The sequence below is a fragment of the Peromyscus maniculatus genome, chromosome 14, assembly GCF_049852395.1.
Source record: "Peromyscus maniculatus bairdii isolate BWxNUB_F1_BW_parent chromosome 14, HU_Pman_BW_mat_3.1, whole genome shotgun sequence".
Classification (NCBI taxonomy): Eukaryota; Metazoa; Chordata; class Mammalia; order Rodentia; family Cricetidae; genus Peromyscus; species Peromyscus maniculatus.
The window spans coordinates 43,031,808-43,048,492 of NC_134865.1; the positions used below are offsets into that span (position 1 = coordinate 43,031,808).

The window sequence follows — 16,685 nt, forward strand, 5'->3', positions numbered from 1 at the left end:
GTCAATCATCCCAACAGGTGCTTGAACCAGAACCCAATCCTTCCATACTGTTAGTAAGACCATGTAGCAGTGGGGCTGATTCCTAGCTAGCAGTGCACTGTATAATATTGTGATGAGAAAAGCGTGTCATAACTAGAGTAGAAAGAATGTGAATTCAGGCCAGGGTTACCAGTTTAGGCTAACAGTGCCCAGATCAACTCCTGGGCTGGCTTTTCAAAGAAACTAATCTGTTCACTGAGTTGAGATATGTGGATTAAATGTCACATCATTTTACCTGAGTATCGTAACTACTATGCAATCAACTCAAAACAGTTTAAAAAGTATTTCATCATCATGACTTCTGTGTGCTACATTTTACAATCAATGCATTTAGCCCAAATTGACAGAAGTGTTGGTTGGCTTTGGAACTATTTTCAGATAGAGAAACTGACTATATCTAAGTCAGTATATAAAATATGTCTATCTGTGTGTTGTTTTTCGTTTTTTGAGGCAGGGTTTGTGTAGCTCTGGCTGTCCTGTCCTGAACCTCCCTCTGCAGACCAGGCTTGCCTTGAACTCACAGAGATCTGCCTGCCTCTGCCTCCTGAGTGCTGGGGTTAAAGGTGTGTGCCACCACACTAATGGCACATGAGTTTTGCTATGTTGTTGCTATAACTTCTTAAATTCACTAAGTACAACTAATAACCATTTGAAGTGGTTCTAAACAAACCTTTATCTTAGCTAATTATAAGCTACTATAAATACCATATCGGATCAATTTTAAGATCAGCAGATGTATCTACTACAGCTGTTATGAAAGCAAATCGTAACTTTTCCAATATAGTACAGAAAGTCTAGATTTAATGTAGCAACATTCTGTAACTGCTATTGAGGATTAACCAGCCTTTTGTGGGAAAAATGACACATTCTAATTTCACACGAATACAAGCAACATTTATTTTCAGATAAATTAAGTCAGAAATCACCTTAATATTGGCACCTGAAATAACAAAAAAGTAGCAAATTTGGGCTTAAATATTAACATATAATAAAATATATTTATATTACTTATCTGTTAAAGAGTTCATTTGGTTTGTTTCTTGGTGTTGGGTTTTTTTATAGACAGGTTCCGTCTCTCCCTAAGCTCTGGTCATCCTTGAACTCACTATTCTACATGAATAGTGTAGACCAGGCTTGGCCTCAAACTCTCAGAGATCCACCTGCCTCCATCTCCACCATGCCTGGCCCTGTTTCTGTTGTTCTTAAAAGGACCTAAAAATCAAAATGAAGTTTAGACCATCAACATCTCTGAATCAGTTTTCTTTGTAAGATAAGTGGCAAAATTACATTTTTAAAAAAACGTATAAAATAAAACACCACAATTCTGGTTAACATACCAGAAGAAATGCCATAATGTGTAATATATATGTTTGTACTTATCTTTTGAAATGCAGCCCAGAGCTGACCTTCATTTTTCATTCTGGCAAAACCCCACAGTATCCATATTGTGTTCCCTATACTCAGGCCATTCCTGAAGAGGAAGACATGAGAAGATCTCAAAAACACAAGATTTCTCTCCACTAAACGCCCTTAGAATGCATCTTTCTTTACACCTTTAACATGAATTAAATGTCTTTACCTGTTGTAACTAGTCAGGTGGAGCACCTGTTCTGCCAGCAGAGCATGGATTGTTGAAACCCGGCAAGGCATGGTTACCATACACTTGTAATTCCACTATGGAGTTTCTTGTTAAGGAACTGAGTTAATGTGTCACCTCTTTAAAACAAAACAAAACAAAAACCAGTACAACTGAGCATACCTAGCATTGGCAATGATTCCTTTAACAGGAACGTTAAAGGAATAATTTGTCAGTTTTCTTACAGTGTAACTGAGCACTAACTCAGTGCTCCGACAAATTGAATGCAGGGCCAGCCAGATGGTAAAGGTTTGCTGTGCAAACCTGACAGTCTGATTTTGATCCCTGAAACCCTTGGTGGAGGGGACAGCAGATTCCTGACAGTTGTCCTCTGACCTCCAGGTGTATACATGTGCAGGCTCTCAAGCGGCATGATTCATATACATCATTGCAATGTGATTTCATAGAAAACAAAACTAGAATCACAAATAAGTGATTCTTGGGATGGAATGACAAAAGCAAGCAAAGTCACTTTTACAGAGTGTTGGAAATATCCTGTATCTTCATTATTTAGTCAAAGGATGAGTCTGGGGAGTTCATCAAGGTTTTGCTATATTTTACCACACCACAATAAGCTAGACTTAAAAGACTTAAGGAATTAAGGAAATGAAAGTTATTGTTCTTTCAAATCAACTAGGTCCCTGAGCATCACTAGCCTGTGTCTCACCTGGGATCCATTTTATTGTAATCCTAGGTACAGTGGATAATGTTCTTTAAATTAGTAAACCTTATTTATACTTTATGCAAAGGTAGACAGGATGTTGCTTTCTTCTCTTTTTTTGGGAGAAGTTCTCGTTATGCTTCCCGGCTGGCCTTGAACTTACCAGAGAGATGCTTGCCTTTCCTTTGGAGAGGAGTGCCAGGATTAAAAGTGTGCTGTAGCTGGTCAGTGGTGGCACAGGCCTTTAATCCCAGCACTCTCGGGAGGCAAAGGTAGGCGGACCTCTGAGTTTAAGGTCAGCCTGGTCTACAAAGTGAGTTCAAGGATAGCCAGAGCAGTTACACAGAGAAACCCTGTCTCAAAAAAAAAGACATGGTATGCCACCACATGTGGCTAGATTTTAAAAAAAATCTGCCTCTAATTCAGCTTCACTTGACTAAGGACTGAAAAGCTCGAAAGACAGAAAAAAAAAATAACTTTTACCCTTTATAAAATATTCGGGGGAAGCCTTATACCAATGAAACCACTAGCTGCTATCTTGCTCCCTATTAGGCTATTTTTAAAAGTTAGAGAGAAAATCAAACATAGCATCTCATAACCCAAGGTATTTTACCGTCTTTGATTCTGTTTGTACCCATTGTTTATTCAGCTTGAACTAAGTGTTATACAATAGGCACCTGTGCGTTTGTGCTTCACATATTTAAACATTAAAACCTTGTGAAAGTAGTGTTCTGTTCTTGATCATCTCACCCCTTCAAGGGTAAATTAGGTTATCTTTCTGGCTCATATAGAACATTTTTCTTAAAAGAGTAGATATGGGAACTAGAGGTGGCTTAGCAGTTCAGAGTGTGCTATTTTTGCAGAGGACTAGAGTTCAGTTCCCAACACCTACCTCGGATGGTTCACAACCACCTGTAAACCCAGCTCCAGGGATCCAATGCCCTCTTCTGGCTTTCTTGGGTACCAGGCATGCAGAGACACACATGCAGGCAAAACACTCCCATATAATAACCAATTACTAAATGTCTAGGATAATAATGTTATATCCTTAGTAGGCACAGCATTTTTGACCATCAATAGTTAAAAAAAAAAAACAGTAAAAATTTTAAGAGAACATTTGGAAGTCGACAGTGTATACAACAGTGCCAACTAAATTTTAAAACTTTCTCTTTGCTCAGTGAAACAGCAGGTAACAAATCACTACTACCGAGGACTATCACAGAGATGTGTATTAGTGTGTACACTTAAGCTGTCTATAGTCAGTGACAAATGTGTGCTTTGAGAACTGGAGGACATAAATTCTAACAAACACAAAAGGAATCGAGGCGTTTCATGGACACTTGTTGGATGAGTGTTCCAGTGAGTGAATTCAGAGTAAGCACAGAGCATTCGAATAATGAATGGCAGAAGCCTGAGATGATACTGAAACAAAGGAGGCTAAGTGCTCTTTCTTTGGGAGGGGGCACTCTCCCAGTGCCGACAGGCTCCTAAGGTGTTAGCGTGCCGTGCGTTTATGCGCGCGCGCGCGCGCACGCACGCACGCACGCACACACACACACACACACACACACACACACACACATGCGCGCGCGCGTACACGAACACAAAGACAAAATAGAGATGATAGGAATGTATGCTTTCCAAACTGGTTCTGAGTCCACTAACTTCAGAATTCACTACAGAACTGAATTCACCAGTTATAGGCCTTTATTTATACAATCTTTATTTTGAATAAATACTTGATATAATTCTTTTGAACACACACACTAATATTTCTGTCTGATGAGTTTGGGTTTAACAGAAATTATTTTAGTACAGGCTTAAGTACTAGGATGATAGAAGAGCTCAGACAACTTAGAGTCCTCACTAAGTCATTAGCATATGTGATTGGCCTTTTCATTGCCACTGCTGCTGCTCCGAAGCAGTGTTCCAGGAAGTAGGGGTACTCCTGCTTCAGCCTCTTTGGTGGTGGGGTGACTACATTACAGAGGAGCTCAGAATCCCATTAGAAAAGGGCCACAGGAAAGTTACCAGAAAAAGCAAAACATGCTAAAACAGTAGGGGACGGTGAATATTCAGGAAAACCACCTTTATGTAATCTTATGAGAAATAGATTTCACAAGTAAGAGCATATAAGTAGAAGAAAGGGAGAAGGATCTAGAAATTTAATAGCAAAATAGTTCAACTACTTTGATTCAACCCAGGCCTCCAAGGGTGTTAGGAAACATTTCAACATGAAGGTGTGCAGGAGGCCAGAGAACAATAAGGAGGAAATTACATTACTACTCATTAATGGGTATGGATTAAAGTACTTTTTGTATTGATAGGCCAAGGAGAAAAAGTTTTGACTTAAAGCAGACCAGTTTAATTTGATCTGAGAAAAATTTTAAGGGAGCTTGGGTCCAGCATTGTAGAATGGCCTTGCAAGTCTCGGGACAGCAAGGTAAGTAGGGTTTGGTTCACCGCAGAAATAGGCTCTGCTACAGTCTATTAACAAACAGCATGCTAGGCGACCTTAGGGTTAACGAGTGACAGATAACTGGTTTGCAACTCACTATGTCAGCTGCAAATGAACTTAGGATGGCTCGCCTGAGACTCACATTCAAAAGATATCCCAGATTGAAATGTAGCCATCTGCATTCTAATTAACCTAGGAGCTTCGACTTGTACCTGCTGTGAGTGGAGCATATGCAGCTGAATGCAATTCTTACAAGTTTATGGAAGTCTAGAAACAACACAGATCCTTCACAGGAAACAGTAATTAATTCACAAACTCAAATACCTTTAACGTGGAAAGCCTAAAGGACTGGCGAGCTGCACACTGGAAACTGAGGACAGAGATGACAGAAAGTTTCTATTCTCTACTGGTGGTCTCCTGACAAAGCCAAATGAAGCTTCTGAAACAACTTGGTGTTGTAGAAATCAAGTGCTGTTCTCCTCCATACCCCAGCTATTTGGATGGCTTCCAAGGAAACTTGACAAGTTTTAAATGTGAAGCTCAAGCTAGCTTACCCTAAAATCCATTCTTTTCCCTAAATGGAAATTGACCAAACAGGAAGTACACAGTGGCAAAGAGAAGCAACATTTGTGGCTGAAGTATTCACTGGAAACAGCCTCGTTCTTTCTGACTGTGATAAAATGCAGAACTTCAAACTTGGGAGAAAACCAGCAAAGTTGGTTTCAGTATTGTGACACATGAAGAAGTAAAAAACAGGAAGATGGCTTCATTACATAAAATCCTCTCCCTGCACCCTCTGACCAATACAATACCAGAGCTATCAAAAGCGTACAGACACTGGAAGCACCTTATAATGTCATAAAAAGTAGTTTCTTTAAAACAGTTAACTATATTTGGTTTGAGGGAATTGGGGTTTTTTTTTTCTTGGTGATTATTGAAGTATCTGAGATACTACAAATTCATAATAACTATAAATCTTAAGTAGCTGTTAGCACTGCTGATTCAGTCCTATTATCAAACATACTACAAACGAACAAAGAGATTGACCCTCTTGACTTCTTTTCCTACTGCTGTATAAACAATTAAAAGCCTTACTAGGTGCAATTGATTTGTATTTCAGTTTTTAAGCAATAAACTTGAAACAGCATAACTGCGTGGTGGTAGTGCACCCCTTTAATCCCAGCACTTGGGAGGCAGAGGCTAGCCTGCTCTACAGAGGAAGTTCCAGGACAGCCAGGACAACACAGAGAAACCTTATCTCGAAAAACCAAAACCAAAATGGTCACAAAACAAAACAATGGCACATCAATACAATCCCTGATGAGCATTCAATAAGAATAAATAAATAAATATAAATAAAGCTGACTGGAGTGTATGGAGGAAGTAATTTCTTGGGCTTGTCTTTTGAGGCAGCATCTCTCTACAGAGCCCTGGCCCGCCTGGAACTCAGTATGTAGACCAGGCTGGCCTCAAACAGAGATCTGCCCACTTCTGCCTTCCAATACACCCTTGTTTACTCTCACTTGGGCATCTCTAATGCTAGCTAATAAGAACAATCAGAACATCTGACTCTGACACTTTCCTATGCATAAGGGGTAATGGGTCTACCCCACACACTGCCACACCACCCCTTGATAAAACCAAGGCAGGCGTGACATAAAACACCTGGGAATTTGTTCCTCTGCAGTAAACAACACCAGCAACTTCACAACTGCTAAAATTACTGTCAGAGTCTAGAATTCTGATTCTCAAGGGTTCTTAAATTTTTTAGGGATGGATGGACATAAGAAGCATACTTATACATTCCTATCTGAAAAATACAGTGCTGGACTAGAACCTTAAAATAGCTGTAAATACTAAGCCTATGAAACGCTAAGTAAAATTTAATTCTGTGATGTATCTGAGGTCACAGCCAATGAGTACAAGCTTATGACTAGAACATGTAACGTGTTTTTCAAGTCCAAGCTCTCTGTATTAGGATGCACATTCAAGACACTGTCTTGTAGAATCATTGTGAAAATTCTGGGAATTAAGTATCAACAGATTTATTTATTTATGTGTGTGTGTGTGGTGTGTGTGCATGTCGGGTGAAAGGACAACCAACAGAAGTCTGTTCCCTCTTCCCACCATGTGGCCAGACTAGGATCAACTGTCATCAAATGTTACCTGCTGAGCCATCTCACTGGCCCCAGTTCTGGGGGTTTCTCAGCTAAGATTATAACTTGCCTCTTTAGATATATGAATTCCAACTATAAACCTGATATTTTAACTTACTGCTCCATTCCTGGGAGTCTGTTTTCCAAGTCCTGACCAATTTCACAGCACCCAGAGGCCAAGCAAATAGCCTCCTAAGAGAAAGCCCCGTTCAGTTCCTAGTTTCATGCATAGAAGCACTATGGCACCAAGATTAAAAAAAAAAATTTCCGTGGTGTCCTAGTTTGCTTTGTTTCTGTGGTAAACACCATGCAAAAGCAGTTATTTCAGTTTCTACTTCCAAGACATCACTAAAGAAAGTCAGGCAGGATTCAAACAGGAAATGAAGCAGAGACCGGGGAGGGATGCTGCCTCCCTCTCTGGTTTATAATTAGATGGCTTTTTAAAAAACACTGCCCAGAGATGGTAATGCCTACTGTGGCCTGGGCCCATCTACAGCAATTAGTAATCAGAAAACTTCTCACAGGCATGCCCACAGGCCACCCTGATGGAGGCAATTCTTTTGGCGTTGAGGTTTGTTTTCTTCCTAGGTGACTCTAGGTTTATTCTCGGTTGTAGGTGACTCTAGGTTGTGTCAAGCTGATAATAAAAACTAACCAGTACACAGAGAGATTCTGAGTTCAGTAATTTATCAAGACACATAAATTACAAAAAAACCTTAAGCTTTCACCAAATTTTTCTCACAATTTACTGCTAGCAATAATAAAGATCTGCAAAATATCAGCTATCATCTAAAAATCCCTTCGAGAGCTAATTAAACATAGTATAGTAACTTTTTTTTTTTTTTTTTTTTGGTTTTTCGAGACAGGGTTTCTCTGCGTAGTTTTGCGCCTTTCCTGGAGCTCACTTGGTAGCCCAGGCTGGCCTCGAACTCACAGAGATCCGCCTGGCTCTGCCTCCCGAGTGCTGGGATTAAAGGCGTGCGCCACCACCGCCCGGCTAGTATAGTAACTTTTAAAAACCAAGAAATTCTAATAAAAATTCCTAACATCACGTGGACAGTCTTGCGTATTCTATCCCTGGATGTTCTTGAGTATGACTTCATCTGTCAAGTGGTTTCATTTTTAGGTGATTTACCGGTCGTGTGTTTTTTGTTGTTTTAAATGCATAGGTGGGGTGTGTAGGATCACGTGGGGTGTATGTGGAGGTCAGAGGTTTGGAACTGAAGTGTTACCCTTAGGAACATCAGCCACTTCCTTTCAGACAAGGGTTTGTACGGGCCTGGAGCTCACCAATTCCACAAGAATGGCTGGCTACTGAACCTCAGCACCTCTTTCCATTTCCCCAGTGGAGGATTTCAAGTGCTTGCAAATCTGTGCGGGATATAATCAACTTTCCTCATTCCATCTATCATCTCTTCAGTGATTTTTCTTTCATCATCTATTTCTAAGCAATAGTAGCTTAGGTTGAATGTTCCACGAACAACTCCTTCAGAGGCAAGTAAATAGTCTAAAGCCAAGCAAAATTTTGGTAAATGGCACTGCATTTTGTTTGCTGTCTGGCTAGAACAAGAACCCTTGCAATTTCATTGGTTATAACCTCAAAAACTTCCTGTAATCTGATGATGTGATTTAACATGTAATGGGAGTATGATAGTCCCAAGATCCCTTCCATCCATCCTTGTGGTCGGGCTGCAATACTGAACGATATGTTCGGGGCCCACTAATTATCCTTCCAAGTCCTAATCTGTAAAGCTTGTTGCTTCTTCGTGTTTCTAGTCCTCGTGTGCCTGTATGCCTTACTGTTCACATCTCTAGCAAGGGCCAGCAGCAGAATGACCTGGTTGAAAGGAACCCAGCACACAAAGCCCTCTGTAAGCACTCCGTAAGCTGTCCTCTCATGTCCAGTGTAGTCCACAGGAGCTTGCCATTCCATTGTCAGCTCTACAGTCCCAAGCCTGCCCGAGATGAGACCAATGTACAGCAGTTAGAGCTATTGACTTTAATTCCTTGGGAAGCTACCAACTTTGCCTCCTGGACCACTTTATCATTTCCTGGGAAACTGCAGTACCTTCTGGTGTTCCTAATAGTGCAGAATGGCCAATCTTTTTAGGATTGGTACAGTCTCTAAAAGTTCTATGATTTCCCTGGCACATTTTTTTTTTTCCTCCAGAACTATCAGGCCCCTTTCATTATATAGGGCCCTGTGTGCAGAGTTAGAAGTAGGCACAGAGCCTGTATGTATGTTGATGCCTATCCCAGCAGCCAGCGAGAGGGCTAAGGACTGCCTGTCCTCGATGCTCAAGTCTCCTTGGGCAGGTTTTAGCCACAGTGGTAGAATTAAGTGTCACTATAGAATAACCAGCAAAGGGTTCACCTTCCTTGACAAAGTTTCTGCCACCAATGAAAGTCTATATTGGTCTCTTTTAAAAAAGGCTGATTGGGCTGGAGAGATGGCTCAGTGCTTAAGAGGTCCTGAGTTCAAATCCCAGCAACAACATAGGTGGTTCACAACCATCTCTAGTAGGATCTGATGCCCTCTTCTGGCTTAAAGACATGCATGCAGATAGAGCACTTATATACATAAAACAAATGAGTAAATCTTTTAACAAAACAAAAATAAAGATGAGGCTGGTCTATTAGGACTGGGTAGCTGGCAAACACCTCATCCATGACCTCAACAGTCATGATCTGGTTGATCTGGCCCAACAGGCAGCAAACTTGAGGGGTTTAAGTTTTCTAACACCCCCAAGCGAAAGCCTTCCCTGGTATCTGATGATCATTCTGGCATTGGTGAGCCAATACTGACCCTTCTATCCACTGAAGTCATTCCTTCCTGAGCACCCAGGTTAAATCCTGGGGCATGGTCAAGTTTGGTAGCCTCTGCCACTTAATTGCTGTGACCACTCGAAGGTATGGTGGCCAGCCCTGAAAGACAAGAGTCTAGCTGTCAGGACCCAACATCTAAATTAAGTGTGGCACCAGTGTGTTCATGCACATACAGAATGAAAGGCTGCACTGTCTGGGAGTCCAAGCTGGGCACTTTATTTAGTAAGGGCCTGTTAGATCTCTTTAAAGGCTCCTGGTTGATTTTTCCCACAACAGGCTGAGTACCTGGAAGGTCTTTACAGACAGGAGTAGTACTGGTTGGACTCCTGGTGCTTTAAACCTGAGTACATGAAGTTAAGAGAGGCAGCTCGGGGTGGTTTCCAGTTAGACTCTAGTAGCCTCAGGGGACTGTACGGCCTCAGATGGAGACGGAGCTGCAGCTACAACGGATGGCAGAGGTGCTGACGGCGCGCGCTGACAAGGGTACAATTCTCCCCAACGGGCTTCTCAGGGTCTGGTCCATGTTTTGAGCTGTCGTAAAATCTCTGCTAGCATGCTTTTTACAATTTTCCTCCAATCGGGCTCGCAGCCACTGTGGGCAGGAAAGAACTGCATACATCTAGCATCCCTTTGACAACTCTCAAAACACAAGGGCAGGGAGGGAAAGAGGATGAACTCCCCTCCATCCATTACTAGCCACACCTCCTTGGGGATATTTCATGTTCTTTGGTCTTAGTGGGTCAGAGCTAGAAATCTCAGTATCGGGACCCCAGTAAGGCTACCCTGGGCTGAGGATCACCAGGAACCAGAGCGGACTCAGCTACTGCTTTGGCCTGTGTGGTCAAGTCCCTTGTCTGACTCATTTAAAGATACTCATACATTTCCAGCTCACCATGCTACCTTGAGCCACTGTAGAAGTCCAACCTGTATCAACTACTTGGGCTAGTCCTGGGGTTCCAGGAAGTGGTCAGGCCCCTCTTCTGGCTCCCAGGACTTAGCAGGTTCTGATGTGCTTCAGGGGTCTCTGCCCTGGCAAAAAGGGAGGCAAAATCACCATCACCAAATCCCAGACAGAACCATCAAGAACAAAGAGACGGGACACCAAGGCTTCTGAAGGAAAACGGTTTTTATTTGTGGTAGACAGACTAGACTGTCTAGACTATGTACAGCCTTTGATATGCTTTTTGTTTCTCTGCCTCCCATACATGGCAACACATAATTTCACTGGCTATTTTCAAACCACAGGGTGGGGGGATTCTGGAAGTGCTAGAATGCAGAGGAAGCAAGCAAGGGCTGCATGGGTAATGGACAAGGTCACACATAAGCATTCTGGCAGAGCCTGGAGCACATGGTGGTCTCCTTGTTCTTCCTCCAAGGTCTACGGGAAGGCCTGCTACCAAGTGCTGAGAGTAAGTGACTGCTGAGTGCTCAGCTCTAAATAGGACATTTATATAACCCACTTCAAGGCTCAGGGGACATCACTGAGGAGGCAGAAAGAATGTAAGAGCCAGAGGAAGCCAAGAGATACGCAACCCTGACCTGACCGTTGCACCCTTGAACTCATGGTAGCTACTCGAGATCCTCCACTCACGATCCGAACAGGACTGGGCCTGCTAACATCTGCTAACATCTCGTCAGGAAGGGAGAGGGTCTCGTGGGGCCTCACTCCTCCCTGAGTAGTTACAGCTTGCTTGATAGAGGGAGCTTTCTTCAGGAGTGTGTACTCACTGATAGGGTGCCCATACACTTGTAAGCAAAGCCAAGAGACTTACTGGGCGGGAGAGGAAAAACCCTCGGAATGGGGACAACAGAACACATCCAAGTGCAAGTGGGGATCAGTGGGAGTCGACGAGTACAACATTAAAAAGAAAGTAATAAAGACGCCAGGCACAGTGGTGCACACTTGTAACTCCAGCACCAGGGCCCTAGGGAGACTAAGGCAACATGACATTCCCAACTATATGATGGGAGCCTGTCTCAAAACAAACAAAAAACCAAACAGACAAAAGCAGACTAGTTAAGGTTCAAAAAAAGGAAATGTATGGCTTAGAAAACTGAGAAACAAACCAAATAAAAATATCTTGTCGGGCAGTGGTCACACAGGCCTTTGATCCCGGCATGTGAGAGGCAGAGGTAGGCAAATCTCTTGAGTTCAAGGCTAGCCTGGTCTACAGAGTGAGTTCCAGGAAAGCTAAGGCTACACAGAGAAACCCTGTCTTGAAAAAAAAACAAATCTTAAGGTGAGTGTGATGGCCAATGCCTTTAATCCCAGCATTTAGGAGGCAGAGGCAGGAGGATTTCTGTGAATTTGAGGCCAGCTTAGTCTACAATAGTGAGTTTCAGGCCATCCAAGATTTGACCCTATCTCAAGAGGCAACAACAAAAATTAAAAATCATCTTTAATTGATGTTCATTCCCCAGTCTCAAAGTCCTCTGGAAACCTGAGAGGGCAAATGCTCCACAGGATTCTAGCGTGTAGCTGATTCTAGCAACTCTGACGACACAGACCTCACTTTTCTGCCCTCGTCTTTTGCCAGGCATCCTTTCCCAATTGTTTTACTACCTGAAACAGCTTTTCTCAAGAACTCGTGCTCACAACTTTCCATTTACTAGCCCTGGGTTCTGCTTGCTTAAAGGAATGCTTCTACAATATGGAACCTTCACTGATCTTTCACCAGGAACCACTATTTAAATCTTCAAAAATAACCAGCTGGGCACAATGCTGCACTGCCTTTCATCCCAGCACTCGGGAGGCAGTAGCAGGAAGATCTCCTAGTTTGAGGCTAACCTCTTTTGAAGTATTTAGATTAACTTTGCATGTTTAATCATGGTATTTATTTTATTCACACTACACTCCCTAGGCAAAGGTCTTTGGAGGAATGTCATTAAGTAATCCAGGTCTGCTGTAATCCCTATGCTGAAATGTGCTGTCATTCTAGTTTAATTACTTGTGAATGAAAACCACCGTTCATGTGGTCATAAAACCAACAACGAAGTCCAACAGGGCAGAAGATCATCCATGTATGTAAGTATGCCTTAAAAATAATAACAACAGCACCCGTTCTGGCTTTTGAGCTTAGAGCCCTGTGGATGGCAGGCAACACACTTACAAGCAAGATCAACATCCCTGGTGCCCAAAATAAAAAGTCTGATTAGAATTATGTAATCCCCCCAAACTCAATCTTTTGGGGGAGCAGCTATAGTCAATCTAGCTGAATCCATTCTATTTCTCAACATATCCCAATGCTTCCACAAATAAACTGTTTTCCGAAGGGTTACACAAGTCCACGCATGCATACACATATAACATGGCCAATCATTCACTTAAGGATGAAGTAAAATTACAAACCAGAACCAGGCTTTTAAAACAAGTAGCAGATCCTAGGTCTTCCAGAGCCAGAGCACCTCGGTTCTCCCCACAAAAGCCAGTGTTATTCTGAAAGACAAAGAGTGCATTATGAGCATGTTTCACCTTAGACCAGAACACACTGTTATGTTAAAAATGATTTTGCCTCTGAACTGCCTTCACCAATATGAACTTCCTCCATCAGGCTTTTATGAATAGTAAAAGAATGAAGCCAAGCACACACACCATGTTCTGTGATAAAAACATCAAGTACTAACAAATACAAAGTAGAAGCAAGGAATCACGGGGTATGCACAGGAAGTAGTTCCCACTACTCTGGACACTGAAGCAGAAGGTCCTCTGAGCCCCAGAATTTGGAGCCTTCAGGTAAAAGTGAAATCCTATCTCAAAAAAAAAAAAAAAAAAATCCAGACATTGGAACACATAAGCGGGCAAATAAATAAATACCCAGGGCCCAGGAGATGATTCTGTAGGGCAGAGTGCTGCTAAGCCTGGTGACTGGAGATGGAGTGTTGGAACCTACATGGGAGATGGAGAGAGCTAATTCTCCCAAAGCTGTCCTCTGACCTCCACCCAGATGGTGCCATGTGCACACCATACCCTGAAATAAATGTATAAAAAATGGGGGGAAAGCATTAAAATGTCCTGACCTAATATTTCAGTAAGAAATACCACCTATGGCAGCTAGTTACCTTCTCACTGGAATCTGTAAAAGCTAGTTTGTTCTTTCATTTACACCTGACACAATAATCCAGTAAAAGGTCTAGGGGTAAGTATGTTGATACATTCTTTTTTTGTTGTTTCTGAGGCAAGATCTCATTAGGCAGCCCTGAATGGCCTCATGGCCCCACTCTTCAAAGTGCTAGAACTGCAGGCTCGCATTACCAGGCCCAGCTGATATATCCTTAATGGCTTTTTTCAATCTTCATATTGTGCATGCAGTGGAGGAATCCGAGCTCCTGAGGCACCGAGGCCAAAAGGCTGGTGATGTTGGGTGTCTTCCTGTTCACTTTCTACTCTTTTTCCTTACTAAAACTGGCTCCACTGGCTGGCCATCCAGGCCTCAGGGATCCATCTTCCTGCCTCCATTCACTGAGCAATGGAGTCAGCTCTGTGTGTGCACACTGGGGAATCTGAACTAAGCTCCTCATGCTCCTGCAGCGTGACTTCTACCCACTAAGTCATTTTCCCAGCCCTCAATCCATGTTATTATTAATAATTAAAACTCCGTTCAATTGTAATATTAAAAACTTGAAGATCAAGACAGAATGTTACATTTTTAGAAAAGAATTACTGTTAGCTGTAGTGTATTATCTTATTGTTCTATATACTTTATTTACAAATATACACACAATTCATGTTTACATATACAAGTACTAGGTGTAAAATGATCAAGAGTGATTCAAAACAGCTTTGCCTTTAGCAAACAGCCAACTGATTGTCAAGAAAGTGGGGTGAGAAGTACGTTAAGGGTCCTGTAAGACTACCAAAGCGCCGAGGGAACTTTAGGAAGAAGACTCTGAGGAAACAACCTGTTCTTAGTATACCTAGATGCCATTTTCTGTGTGGAAAAATGTTTCAATGTAGGAATACCTCATGTCCTCTGAAATAAAAAAATAACAACTTTTGAGAATTATTCTTAGGGTCCAAGAACAAATTTCCAGTTTACTGTATGTGTAGCTTGAAGATGATGCCCTTTCTGTGAGGGGCAGTAGGGAGAACACTTGCAGACCTAGCTAGCTGGGAAGCTGAGGCTTTCGGAAAAGACCTCTGGGTCTAGGAGTTCTGGGACAGCACAGGGAACAAAGAGAAACATGGTCTAAGGAGGGAGGGGGAAAAGTAACTATCTGAATAAACAAAAAGTTGCAGAAAATTTTTGTCTTCTCATTTCTGAAAATCTATACCAAAGAAGAGCCAGGGCTGTTAAAGAAAACTAAGAAGCCTCGAAATTTTAGCCATTGATATTAGTTTTTAAGTGTAACATTTTCTAAAACTCAAGGCTTATTGTGGTTATTACAGCTATTACAAGAAAAAAAAAATCAAGAAAACTATGACAAATTAAGGATATCATGTTGACTGAACAGTTCACTGGAGGTCACCTGGCTGCCATGCTGAGGTGCCAAGGAAGGGCCTGCATTCAATCACAGCACAACCAAAAATTTAAATCATGGTCCATCTATTCCAGGTATCCACAGACTGTGTTTTATAGGCTAACTACTTCTGAGGATCCTACGTTTTTCCTTAGGAAAAAAACTAGTAACAAAATGAACACAACTGTATCCTTAAAAATAAAATCATTTTAAAAAACATTCCAAGTCTATGCGTACAGAATAAACATAATTTTGTAGGAAAGACTGCTAGAGATTTTTATTTTATTTTTCACTAATTTTCAAAGGCACACTGGTGTAAATTATTTATATTTAAAACGGAATAGTGAAATTATGTGTGAATGATTACCACCAGGGACGATCAGAAGTATACTTTTCTTAAAAAACAAAATGACTACAACAGAAAACAAAAAATCCTTCACTCCTAAACTCTCACTCCTAGGACCTTTTAAAGAGACTTTTAAATCAGAGTGGGAGGTCAAAATCGTGAAAATATTCAGATTCTGACTTAAAACATTCAGTGTTTAAAAGTCCAGAAATAAAAATCAGGCAGAGTGGCACCGTGAGATCAAGTGAAGGTCATCCTTGGCTACTTCAAGGTCACGGCAAGGTCCAGACCAGCTTGGACTACCCAAATCTTGTCTCAAAAAACCCAAGTCCAGAAAGGAGACCACCAGGAATAGGTGAACGCAAATACTGAGGGTGGCTTTAGCTGTGGATTTCATTCTGGTTTAACATCAGGAAGCTAATTAAACCGACTCATTTGAAAGCTTGAACAAAACCTTTCAATAAACACTCACATTCTAGGATTTAGTTGGAGTCTACAGAAAACCTCTGCACACCCTCCTTCCACAATTCACAAGATTTCAATATACACTAACACTCACCGGTGATTGAGTTGTCACAGAGGTGTCTTGTCTTCAGCACCATTCTAGAAAGACAAAAATCCTCAATGAATTATTTACTCCCTCAACTATTTTTCTAGTTTTGAACATCACCGAAAACAAGCAGTAAGATTTGAAACACAGTTACCACTAGGGCACTTAGTAAAACGACCAAAATAACACTTCACAATCCTAATAATAAATTTGAGAAAAATAAGTTACAAATAAAAAGTTGATTTGGCTTTCGTTACGGTGTCCTCTACTGGGCAAATTTAGCGTGGTTAGTATTTCCCACCTTAATTTAGTGTGCAAGCTATCGGCAGTAATTCAATGGTGAAAGAGTTTTTTTTGTCTCATTTAACAAGGCAAGGTGCTGACGAATAAACCCACGCCTGTCCGGTCGGGAGAATCCTTTCATCTAAGACAATGTCGGAGCTTCCAGCATCACTACTGCCGTCCGTGAAAAGGTGCTTATGGCACACGCCTCATGCAGTGACAAGAGGCGCTTGTCTAAGGTCATAGTGGCTGCGGCGTCCGTCCCGGCAGGTAC

The 16,685-nt window shown here is 41.7% G+C and overlaps 1 long non-coding RNA gene across 1 annotated transcript; it reads right to left on the bottom strand.

Moving 5' to 3' along the window:
• Positions 1–13,080: 13,080 nt before the first annotated feature.
• Positions 13,081–16,568, bottom strand: LOC107402920 (uncharacterized). The gene is made up of 3 exons (XR_013044360.1): positions 16,431–16,568; positions 16,139–16,182; positions 13,081–13,212 (listed from the first exon to the last, which is right to left on the bottom strand). It is a non-coding gene; the product is annotated as an uncharacterized LOC107402920 (long non-coding RNA).
• Between the last annotated feature and the right edge of the window lie 117 nt (positions 16,569–16,685).